The following is a 12,842-nucleotide window of genomic DNA, read 5'->3' on the forward strand; positions in this document are numbered from 1 at the left end:
TTCTAAATAGATAACTACCTACGCACCAGTGTTGCATTGGAATCTTATGTAGTAAAGTTTGACTTCATGACACAACTTCAGACTGTTTTGGGATCTCGGGTTCATTTGTCAGAAGTCGATCTTGTCTATCTAATTAGGATATTGCGATCTTTTTTTTTTCGATTTTATTGACTAAACATAGAAAAGTATCTTAAAATAGATTTCTCACTGTTTCTGGTGGTCAATTTTCTTGTGAATATTTTCGACAAGGAATACTGGAGAACACTTTATCCGGATTTCGGATCCCGTCAGAATATACAATGTAGTTGTTTCTAATCTTAGAAGCACTTCTTTCCAAATATAAAAAAATTCTTACATAAGATGCGAGTGAAATGATATTTAGAAATGTGCACAATTTCATTTAATCTAATAATAGATTTTAAATTACAGTCAAAATAATTTGTTTTCCAATTTTGGATATGCTATAACCATCCAGTATGTATATAATTATAGATGTATGACCCACGTGATTTTATCAAACTCTGTAATCGTTATTTTGTTCTTTGGGAAGGGCTTATTTAATGTTATGATTACTTGTGTACAATCCTTAATATGGCAATAAAATAGGTTTCATCAAAGAAAGATATGCGTTGATATTGACAAGGATTCCTTATAGAAATTCCAAACTTAATTTTGTGATAGCGTTAATAAGACAGTCACACGTTTTCTTCTTTACTAACAGAATTCCATAATACGTAGGTATATAACTATAGGTTGATGCATATTTCGGAACGTATTCTTCAGGTTGGTAATGTCAACGGAATAGAATTTCTTATAACACAGCCAGTACAAGATTAGAGTGTGATTTTTCAATGACTACACGGTCAACTTCATCTCACAAATGACTGGTGTGGAGCGTACTAACACAGACGTACGTAGTGTACGAGATGGTACGGAATCGACACACTCTTTTCGACTTCAGTGTACATAGGATTATAGTACAGCCGAAAAATGGTCGGGTCCTTACCATCTCGCACGCTACTTACGTCCGTGCTAGTATGGTTCACACTTCTCATTTTTCTTATGAAGGTGACCGTGTAGTCATCGAAACGTCACATTATAATCTTCTACGGGTTGTGTTATACGATGAAGGTGACCGTGTAGTCATCGAAACGTCACACTCTAATCTTCTACTAGTTGTGTTATAAGATGAAGGTGACGGTGTAGTCATCGTCACACTCTAATCCTCTACTGGTTGTGTTATAAAATGAAGGTGACCGTATTGTCATCGAAACATCACACTCTAATCTTCTACTGGTTGTGTTATAAGATGGAGGTGACCGTGTAGTCATCGAAACGTCACTCTCTAATCTTCTACTGGTTGTGTTATAAGATGGAGGTGACCGTGTAGTCATCGAAACGTCACACTCTAATCTTCTACTGGATGTGTTATAAGATGAAGGTGACCGTGTAGTCATCGAAACGTCACATTCCAATCTTCTACTGGTTGTGTTATAAGATGAAGATGACCGTGTAGTCATCAAAACGTCACTCTCTAATCTTCTACTGGTTGTGTTATAAGATGAAGGTGACCGTGTAGTCATCGAAACGTCACACCCCAATCTTCTACTGGTTTGTGTTAGAAGATGAAGGTGACCGTATAGTCATCGTAACGTCACACTCTAATCTTCTACTAGTTGTGTTATAAGATGAAGTTGACCGTGTAGTCATCGAAACGTCACACTCCAATCTTCTACTGGTTGTGTTATAAGATGAAGGTGATCGTGTAGTCATCGAAACGTCACACTCTAATCTTCTACTGGTTGTGTTATAAGAATTTCTTTACTATATAGTTTATCATATACTCGTTATCATTTCTATTTTTATACTTCTTTAGTGAGAATTTCCGATAGAGGGGATCTTAACTCAAATTTCCTTCTTTCTTGCAATTTATTGTAATGATAAAAAAATCACTCAAAATATGGAAATATGCAACACACAACATACATGTACCATATTATGTTTGAAGGAAATGTGTAGTCTGTTTATTAACATTGTATAGCTACGTACATAACTTCAGATAAAAAACACTATGTATATTATCCTAATTCCATTCTACATACATCAATATGCAATACGTTTAGTATATATACTAGAATATGGCGGAATAGCGTGGAGTCATCATTTCGCTCACTAAACTTGTCATATAAAACAGCTGAGGCACAGAAATGATCAATTTCATATATCTTATCAGTATCTGAATCATTTTTCTTTGTGTGTTTTTTTTTCTGATATCAATGTTTAAATTGCCATTTGTTTTAGTTTACTGAAAAATAATGTGAATTTATTGTTAAACCATATTGTTATCATTATAAATCTAGAGTTTGACATTTTCAGTCTAGACTACGATCAGGGAATTCTAGACAAACGGGCTTTAGGAAACATCCATCTTCCAATAAACAAAGTGTACTCACTCAGACAAAATAATATTTACTCCACTTCATCACGAAATTAGCACAATTACTTCTGTTGGCGTCCACCAGGCCGAGAGGTCATTTCAGAGCATGTTATCTAATTTGTCCTCTTCCTAATCGCATTTCCTTTATGCAGTTTCGCACGAATGAAGGACTAAATATTATTTGCATTAATCATTTCTGGAGATATTAACTTACCAACGCCTGTGTATACAGACTACAATCGTGATGATATCATTTGAATATTCTTCTGTGTCTGCCTATAGGCAACAGGACAAGTCTCGCCAAGATATCGCCTTTTCTCTATTCTCTGTTTCTCCACATAATATTTTCTCGATATTTCCGATATTTCGATCCGACATTCTTTAACAGCTTCTGTCGTCTGTAATCACCAATTTTCTGTATATAATCTAATTACTTTGCGTTTATTACAAACGACACATTCCGTTCGTTTGATAATGTCCTTTGAAGAAAGCGTCACTTTGGATTGAATAATTGTATCATGTTCATTTGTCTAGTTGTCAGCTGTAAACGCCAACAAGAAAACAGACAACAGTAAAACGTCTTCCAACGAGTAGACTGTAATGTGTTTGTTCGGTTAGACTTAGTCAATTTTACTTTTTAAAGCGATCTAACTTAGTCAATTTCTCTCTATAACGCGATCTATATGCGATGTTTTTTCTGACGCGAAGTGAACAAACCATAAAGCAGAGAAAAATTTAAGACAATCACGTAACATACACTATTGTAACTGTTCAATATTTATCCAAAGTTGTTGTTTGTAACAGCAAACCATCTGTCGTAAACATGAAATCTGAGTAAATCTGAAGATATTTTTGTATGTTTAAGTAAGCACGATTTGATTTAAACATATTTTATTGTATCAATATATACATTGGGATTGGGCACAAGTTGGCCAACTTATATTAAGCCCTTTCCTGAAAACTATTGTACAAACAAGATGGCATGTTTAAGTGACAAATGTATCAGAGAGAGAGAGACAGACATACAGAGAGAGAGAGAGGCACAGAGAGACAGAGAGCTAACAACACAATTGTAATATGACGTTTATAAAGATAATATAGTTAATATGGTCTCCCCTAGACAAGGACAACACCATGAACTGTTCACTTTACATTAAGCATGATTTAACATTCATCCTTAAATTCTCACGATTATGCTAATCGATATATAATAAGAACGACAACTCCAGACCCAGCATTTTGACGTCCGTCTTTCCATCACGGCTCTTATTCTGATCACTGTAGCATGCTCGTAACTTTCCCAATTCATTCTACTTACTTCAGTACGGATCACGAGCCCGTAGGATATTTCTACAATGCATTTGCTTTCATCAATTGAAAAATGACAAATATGATTTATTTTTATTGACAATAACCATTTGTTTCGTCCCTACAATTACTTTATTGTTTTCCTATCCTTAGTGACGTTGTGGAAGCACGTGATGTCCCAATGTTCGGAGGCACATGCGGTGGCCTGTTCCTGGTCACTGCTCCACCTACGTCACTACGAGGGGCTACTCCAGCCCCTGGGGGGCTTCCTTCCCGATTACAACGAAACCACGCTGACGGAGATATGTGGGTACGCATAATTTAATGGGAATTAATCTTTTAATTGGATAGTGTGTAGTTAAAATATGTCAAGTAAAGTGATTGATTTCGATCTTAGGGTATAACAGCTCTGGTTGTTAATTTTATCTTATTTATCTATTTATTTTTTTATTTATTTTTATTTTGATTGTTTGTTTGTTTTTGTTATGTTTTGTATTTTTGTTTTGTTGTTTTTTAATGTGGGTGTTTTTGTTTATTTTGTTAAATTTTTGTGTGTTGTTTTTTTGTCTGTTTTTGTTATTTTTGTTTTTAAATTTGTTTGTTGTTTTGGGTTTTTTTTCTTATATGAACAGCTAGTATCTATTGGTCTTTAATCGTTTTGACTCTGATACGCACCAGAGAATACTTAACTGAAGGCAATGCCTTGATGTTTGTATTGATTTGATATGTGTATTATATTTTGATCTAGCGCCTAATCTATAACGGCCATTAACATCTATAATCGTGTATATGTAATTATCTAAATACTGCTAATTTGTGTTGATGGCTTCAAGCCTTATTCGAAAGGTAAGTGTACATTATAAAATAATGCTTATATGGTTGCTGATAGCAAACTTACGATGGGTACTGGTGCCATTTTTCAGTTTTTCTTTAAGTAAAGCTTCAAGCATACTTCTAAAATTTAGTTTGGTATTTTAACGGTTTTTAGTTCATTTTTTCTGTGTTAATATTTGAATACAATATCTCATTACGGCGGCTACTTAGTCTGTTCCAGAATTACATGAGATGTTCAGAACCATATCTCCATCACTGCAAGAATAACACAGTGTTTCAACTCTACGAACTGGAAAGTGCCTTCAAACCGCTGTGTAAATATTCCAAAGGTTAGTAAACGAATATCATGTATCTTTGAACGTTCCATTCACAAAATACACACAGTTTCACATCGTCTCCCTCACCCTATCCCTACCTTGACTTTCACTCTCTTCTCATACAAGAAATCTTTCCGTACATGTTACATATACTTGTTACTTTTCCCTTCATTCTTTAATACTTTGTCTTCCACAAAGCAAAAGTTATCTCCCTTTGATTATCTCTCTTCCCGTTCTAAAGTTTTCTATGACAAAATCAAATGACTATTTATCTGTAGGTCAGAACTGAAGGCAGCGCTAACGACGAAACTGATCGACTGCAACGTACTTGCAATGTCCTATGTTTTTAATATTACAAGTATTAGCGATTGGTTGATTATTTTCTGTCGGGAACCAATCAAATGACCAGTTTGAAGCATTATATTTTCCTATAGCATATCCCTATAAAGAGAGTGTCACCACACGTCGACAGAACACTGACGTTCGTTGGTGAGACGATACCCGAACAGGGAGGAATCAAGGAGACGAAAAACCTGTTAACCAACCAACCAACCAATCAACCAACCGGTCTGCCCCAATGCGGTTTTTAACACGGTTTCATTTCCATGTTTTCTTCTTGAGAATGTGTTACCATTAGCTATCAAAGTACAAGACGAACTTCTTAAATAACTTTTCACCAGTCTTTGACATTTGTGCAATCTCGCAAAAGTACGAGTATTTCGGGAACGTAAGGCTAAAATGGTGAGTCCTTGGTCAAGTTGACCCTTTTGTACAAGGTACATCTTGACTGGTAAAGGATCTACAGTGATGTCAAGGTCCATTGGGAAACGGTATGAGTCTGTAACAGTCTGTCTCCAGACAAACACTGCTTACCATATATCGACCAATACTTACGAGGAATTAAGAAGCTGCACGTGGGTCTAGTTTTTGTATCTACGTGTTTTACCAGACTCGAGTCCAAACGTTTGGCAATTAATTGCCAATATGCCAATCACATGTCAATAAGTTCATGAATTAATTTTCTGCAACTCACTTTCGCTTCCATTTATGGAAATCGACTTCGCGACTTTCAAAAATAAAATGATATAGTACAAACTGAATTGCTTTTTAATCTAATCAATACACAGAACATTTTGACATGCAACAGGGTGTCCTATTGAATGAATTGTGAAAAGACACACAAGCGAATAGCATAAAGATAAAAAGCAATTTATATTCTTAGTTATTGTATGACTGTATTTTCTATTTTATCACAGATTAAGGCACGGTCAAGTATTCACTGAAATTTGTTTTAAAAAAAAGGGGGGGGGGGAGGACGAGAGGTTTCTGAATTGATTTCGCAAACCTCGCGTGAGAATCTATTAACCTTGGTCTAAAAATAATTACCGGAATTCATTCGTCTGCCAATGAAAATTTTGCGTGAGTTTTATTGGCTAGCTGTGTTTATAAAGTTATCAGTACAGCATGACGTCACATGTACAACTTCCGGTGATTTCCCTACGAGTCAGACGAAGGTTTGTACACAAAGATGGACTTCGAGAATAGGTTTACTACCGTAAACACGGAGGAAGCAGTTAAGATTCCAAACAAAAGAGTCAAGTCGTCTGACCTTCTCAATCATTTGCCCACCACCTCTGGGTCTCCCGGACCTGCGTGGGACAGTCACCGGGTACTGTTCTCCCGGAACTCTCTTCTCCACCACACAAACCTAGCACATCCTTAATGAACTCCGCTGGGTTAGTAGGACATAAAGCAACAATAAACACCGGTGTTGAATCATATTTTACACAGTTATCTCCCCCTGTTTCTCCCATGCTTATTCTGTTTAACTTTTATAATAGTCTTTAATTAACACTCAAAACATAGACAACAAAACATTATGTTTTCGATATCAAAGCGTTTTGACATTTTTATGATTTTTCAATTTGATTTTGTTTAAGCAGCACAGCCTGTTTTCAAATTCTTGATCGTTATGCGCTAGTGTTATGTTTTAATACTGGTGTAATGCCAATCGCTGGTGTTATGTGAAATATTGGAAGTGGGTCAATGGACGTATTATTAAATCAACCAACTTTTCTCTTTTGTTCCGTTCATCATTATTTAAAAAATGTTGATGAATTTTGTGTTGAACTCTGTATAAGTACCAACTGATCGATGAGAACAAATACAATTTGCAATGAATGAGAATATATTGTCATTTGATGTAATTTTGCCATCCCTGAGTCACAGCTAGAATGCATTTTAATGAAGAATTTCACACGATGTCGGAAGCTATCGGAATAAATATGTATGATGGTTTGATCTGTGCACAGCCAAATCTGTCGGCGATGCCACGTTTTAAAGTTGTTGTAACAAAACTGTGTTATTTTATTACAGAATACGTAGCCCACAGATCGTGTTACCGACGACTGGAGACGAATTTTGAGTGGTGCCAAGAGGAGCGGCAAAACAAATTAGAACAAAAGAAAACTGCAGATACCCAGTATCATGAATATATGTGCAAGTATGTGACTATCGCGTTTCTTGAGGGGAAAAATTATTTATAGTATTTTGTACTCACGTGTATTGTAGTTTTCATATATATAATTAAAAAGTTGTTTTCATATATATGTCCTATATCCCATATTATTGCATACTTAATGGTGTCCACTAGTTTCCCTCGTCAGATCTGTATAATTACGCGGGTCTATTATTTTCCTTCGTCTCACCTGTGTAATTACGGAGGTCCATTAGTTTCCCTCGCCTGATCTGTATATTTACAGGGGTCCATTAGTTTCCCTCGTCTGATCTGTATATTTACGGGGGTCCATTATTTTCCCTCGCCTGACCTGTATAATTACGGAAGTCCATTAGTTTCCCTCGTCTCACCTGTATAATTACGGAGGTCCATTAGTTTCCCTCGTCTATCCTGTATAATTACGGAGGTCCATTAGTTTCCCTCGTCTATCCTGTATAATTACGGAGGTCCATTAGTTTCCCTCGTCTGATCTGTATAATTACGGAGGTCCATTATTTTCCCTCGTCTGATCTGTATATTTACGGGGGTCCATTATTTTCCCTCGTCTCACCTGTGTAATTACGGGTGTCCATTAGTTTCCCTCGTCTGACCTGTATATTTACGGGGGTCCATTAGTTTCCCTCGTCAGATCTGTATAATTACGCGGGTCCATTATTTTCCCTCGTCCGATCTGTATAATTACGGAGGTCCATTACTTTCCCTCGTATCACCTGTATAATTACGGAGGTCCATTACTTTCACTCGTATCACCTGTATAATTACGGAAGTCCATTAGTTTCCCTCGTCTGATCTGTATATTTACGGGGGTCCATTAGTTTCCCTCGTCTGATCTGTATAATTACGGAGGTCCATTAGTTTCCCTCGTATCACCTATATAATTACGGAGGTCCATTAGTTTCCCTCGTCTGACCTGTATAATTACGGGTGTCCATTAGTTTCCCTCGTCTGATCTGTATATTTACAGGGGTCCATTATCTTCCCTCGTCTCACCTGTGTAATTACGGAGGTCCATTAGTTTCCCTCGTCTGACCTCTATTAGTTGGTAGTGTTATTTGCTGAAATTACAAAACCCATTTTAGGTCCCTCTTATTTCGCGTGAATACTTAAATAACAATGACCGTTTATGTTTAGGAAGAATGAATGTGTTTTGATGTTTCTAGATTTTACGATGCACAAATTAGCCCAGAGCTAAGTTCCAGTCTTGTTGATTTACTCTTCTGGAAACAAATCCATACTGTTTGTGGACTTCACTCACGGATAATTTTCTAGTTATGTCCAAAAACCGTCCCTTCATAAAAGGCATTGTTGCGATAACTTTCTCTCCGGAGTGAACTAAACTTCTATAAATTTGAGAATATCCTAGAATTTAAACCCTGTTAGACCACCCAAAGTTATAACATATGTACAAATAAAATTATCTTTCGGCGCTTAAAAATTGACGTATTCCGTAACTTAACTATAAAACAAACAGATATCAACCCTGCTCTATCAGAAACTGGTTTCTTACTCCACTCTCTGGTTTGTGGTATGACGTTTATGAATAATTTGTTTGCATCATCAGCGAGCCAGTATTTCATTTACATTATATAATTATGTCTGTAAGCGAGTTGTCTGGTGGCACAGTGAAAAACGCAATAGAATTTCACTTAAAACGCCCAATTTAAGGATGATCCAATCGAACATGAAAAGCTACGCTTGTAGTACATCTAGGTTCCTCCCCGTGACAGTCAGTGTCCTAGCGTACTTTCATCAAGGACGATAACGGTTAAGCTATGCTTGTAGTACATCTAGGTTCCTCCCCGTGACAGTCAGTGTCCTAGCGTACTTTCATCAAGGCCGATAAAGGTTACTATGATTTTTAAAGTTAATGAAAGTAATTATCATAATTCATATTCAATATCGTTGAAAATTGGGTTATGAGAAATCAGCCTGAGTGAAAAAAATAACGAAAAAAATTATGAGAATACAGGAACATCAGGATTTGGCAGTGTAAAGCCCTACCATATTGGTCGCTCAACACCAACACGCAATGGTATTCAAGTTACTTTAGTTTAGAAAGAAATACCCAAACGATCACGTGCTGTAACTTTTTATAGGGGTGAGTGTTATTGTCGATGCTTCCAATGACTGCTGGGTCAATTAAGATACTTGTATGTGTTAGTGATAATTATCATTTGTAACTATACACTCTAATAAAGTGGACTAACTTTTGTTTTTCAGCGTAACGAATGGATACGTGCAGTGCATCTTCACAGCAACTTTCCTGAGGTGCTCCATGGGTGCTGCTAATATATACTATGATATAATTAACCAATCGGTGTCCTCCTTACTAACTCACGTGGCGTCATCCCATTGTGTAATACGTCATCCACTTGAAGCGATTCCGGTGTTTACCACCACGACATCTACAACGACAAGGGCGACAACTCCAATGGAAGCTACTCTTCGGAAAACTACAGATCCGGCTTTGGAAAGTACGTCACGGAACTCCCATCACATGTCAGGGGGCCGTGAAATCACCCCTTCTTATTGGTTCATAACGTTAATATTTCTAATCAAAACGATAGCATTATATCTAACAAGTATACGGACGTAAGGAATCCATTATTTTTCAAAATACAGATATGTTTTTATTTTTGTGATAATTTTGTACGTGGAGTTAAAGAATAGTGAACTACATATCAGATAAGTACTCTCACCTGTTTGTTTCTTTGAAATGCAAGAATTTGTAAAATGCAAAGAAAGTGCGACATGGAATCCAAACCCGACGCTCGGTCTATATATACATTGTACAGTGTTACGTATCACGGTATTTGTATCGAACATACATGTATACGAAAATTTTGGTTCAGAATGCCTCGTCCCTTAGAGTCAATGCTAATTATAGAATTCCAAATTATTTGTTATCTATATAATGTTGTACTACTTTAATAAGTACACCGTGTATATTTGGTGGATAGACACGCGAGAAGTCACAATGAGACTTGCAAAGAAAAACGAGTTCTTGTTTAATACAAATGTATCTCAAAAATCTTTCAACGGTATATGTTTTTTCTTTTATTATTGTTCGTTGATAAATGAGCTTTAAAAATACAGCTACGACATTTTCATAAGTATTCGACTGCATTTTTAATGCACGATTTCGTGTAAAGTTTGTTAATGTAATGTTAACAGATTTCGTGTAAAGTTTGATTAAAACATATCAAGGTTATAGTGAAAATGTTTTCATAATGTTGAAATGTGTTGGTGTATTTTTTGTTTTTTTATTTATTTATTTCTTTTTTCTTTTAATATCATTATGACATTGGAACCTGACCTTGACCATTTATGCCCTTGAACTTCGATAACAAATATATTATATATCAAGAAATAAATTATATATAAAGAAGAACAGCTGATTAGTATTGTTAACATTTGATCAGGAGATATCAATCATATGAAAATGCATTTAATTTCATAACTTGTACGCATAACTTAAAAAAATGTGTGTTACGAGAGATATCTTTAGATCTTTAAATAGTGAGACGTGTTTTGTAACATTCCATCTGCTGGTTTGTATAACACTTACATGTTCTGTCAATAAACCTGAACGGTGGATCGTCCGGGTTAGTGAACTTAGAATCTTCTATCAAATAAAATATCTAAAAAATACAAAAGTCAAAGAGAGCAGTGATCAACCTACAATTTATTATCACGAGTCCTACTCATTTTTATTGCTACAAAAAATGGGTTCAGCACTGCAAAATTCAAGTATTTCCAGAAATTTCAGAAGTCGCATCGAAAGTACAGGACTCGGAACACGCATGTAGATTAATCACTGAGAGAGTCATTTTAGTGTGATGCTTGTTTGTATGTGAATTGTTAATATTTTTTTTCAAGTTATTATTTCAATTTCATTTATCCGTAATATATCTTATTTCCATGAAATGTTATCTCGAACAAGAAAAATCCGCATTAAAACCACTGATGTAGTAAAACATATTAACATAATCCATAAAGTGACCTCAATGAAATTTTGAGCGAAAAGGAATCAAATTCAACGTTATGCATTTTGTCATCACACCTGTAAGAATGTATATATATTGTTCAAGGTCAGCCTACGACGTTGAAATCTTCAAAGTCAGTGACGTCAAGGATGTTGTTGTGTTTATGACGTCACAATCAGTTCAGCCCATCAAAACTATATAAATATCTATTTGTGCATGATGAATGTTCCTATCCACTGAATATTAAGGCAGTATGTAAGTCAGAAACACCTATATGTAGATGTAACATAGACAAATCTACCCTGTCCGCCGAATGTGTATCTTTAAAATCCATGACAACTCTTTTCCGAGTGAACTATAAATGTGCGATATATGATATCAAATAATTTGGAGAGTGATCGTAATCTGTTCGAGTTGATTCCGCAAAAGATGTCGTGTAAGGAACGACATCAATTAAATGACAAATCGATTTAGAAAATAGCTCCGGTAACGATCTATTTTTTTTTTTTTTTTTTTTTGTAATTATTCGACTTCAGAGTATTTTTCTCATTGTTGATATCTTTTCCCAAATCGTTTTCAAGAAAAAAAATGGCAATTAATTCTGTAAAATCGGGCTACTCCCGATGGTCCAAAACATCTTGTCCTAATCAATACGTTTGTTCTTGAAAAACTGTGTAGAACAATTTGTTCGAAATACTTTAATCAATTAGATTCTCAGGTTCCGTTTTCGCGTGATTGTAAAATTTTTGACTAGAGACAGTAGTTTGGTTGAAATATCTCGCATTTATTTGCTTAATGTTTAAAACAGAACCTCTATGTTTAGCATGGCTGATCTGCGGTGCTCATTCAAACCTTATATAAGAATTGAAAGTTTGAAAGAGTTCAGCAGACCGATGAATTATTATGTTACAGACCGACACAAAAAAAATGTACTTTCCGTGATCAACGACTATACGTAACTGTTCTGTCCCTGTATCGATTTTTGAGCCATTAGGAGTAAAATCTGCGTGTTTATATGTCCCTAACCTCTACAGCATTACGCATACATCATGTCAACACTCTATGTTCAAAGTAAACAAATTTCTAATAGACTTTCACATAATCAATACACAATCCGGATTTTAAACCACAGTGCGATATGAATAAATAATTGCACATACTTATCAAGTTATCCTTTTTAATTTGTGCATAAACTATAGATTTAATTTACAATATAAGTGTACATGATATGACGTTTAATTGTTTTCGTCCGGTTTTGGAGCCATTTATCTTAAAAAAAAAAGACTGAGTGTACATTCTTATTAATATTGTTTTTGTTCTTTTTTCATACATATTTGTAGATGTGACCGCTCCACAAAGTCAATCAAAAATTCAAGTGATTCCAGAAAAATTCGTGTGCATTTTAGATGTACAAGTTTTGAGTGCTTATCACAGTACATATG

This window comes from Ylistrum balloti, unplaced genomic scaffold (genome assembly GCF_031769215.1).
Source record: "Ylistrum balloti isolate Yb309-2 unplaced genomic scaffold, AGI_CSIRO_Ybal_v1 Utg370516, whole genome shotgun sequence".
In the NCBI taxonomy this organism is placed as follows: Eukaryota; Metazoa; Mollusca; class Bivalvia; order Pectinida; family Pectinidae; genus Ylistrum; species Ylistrum balloti.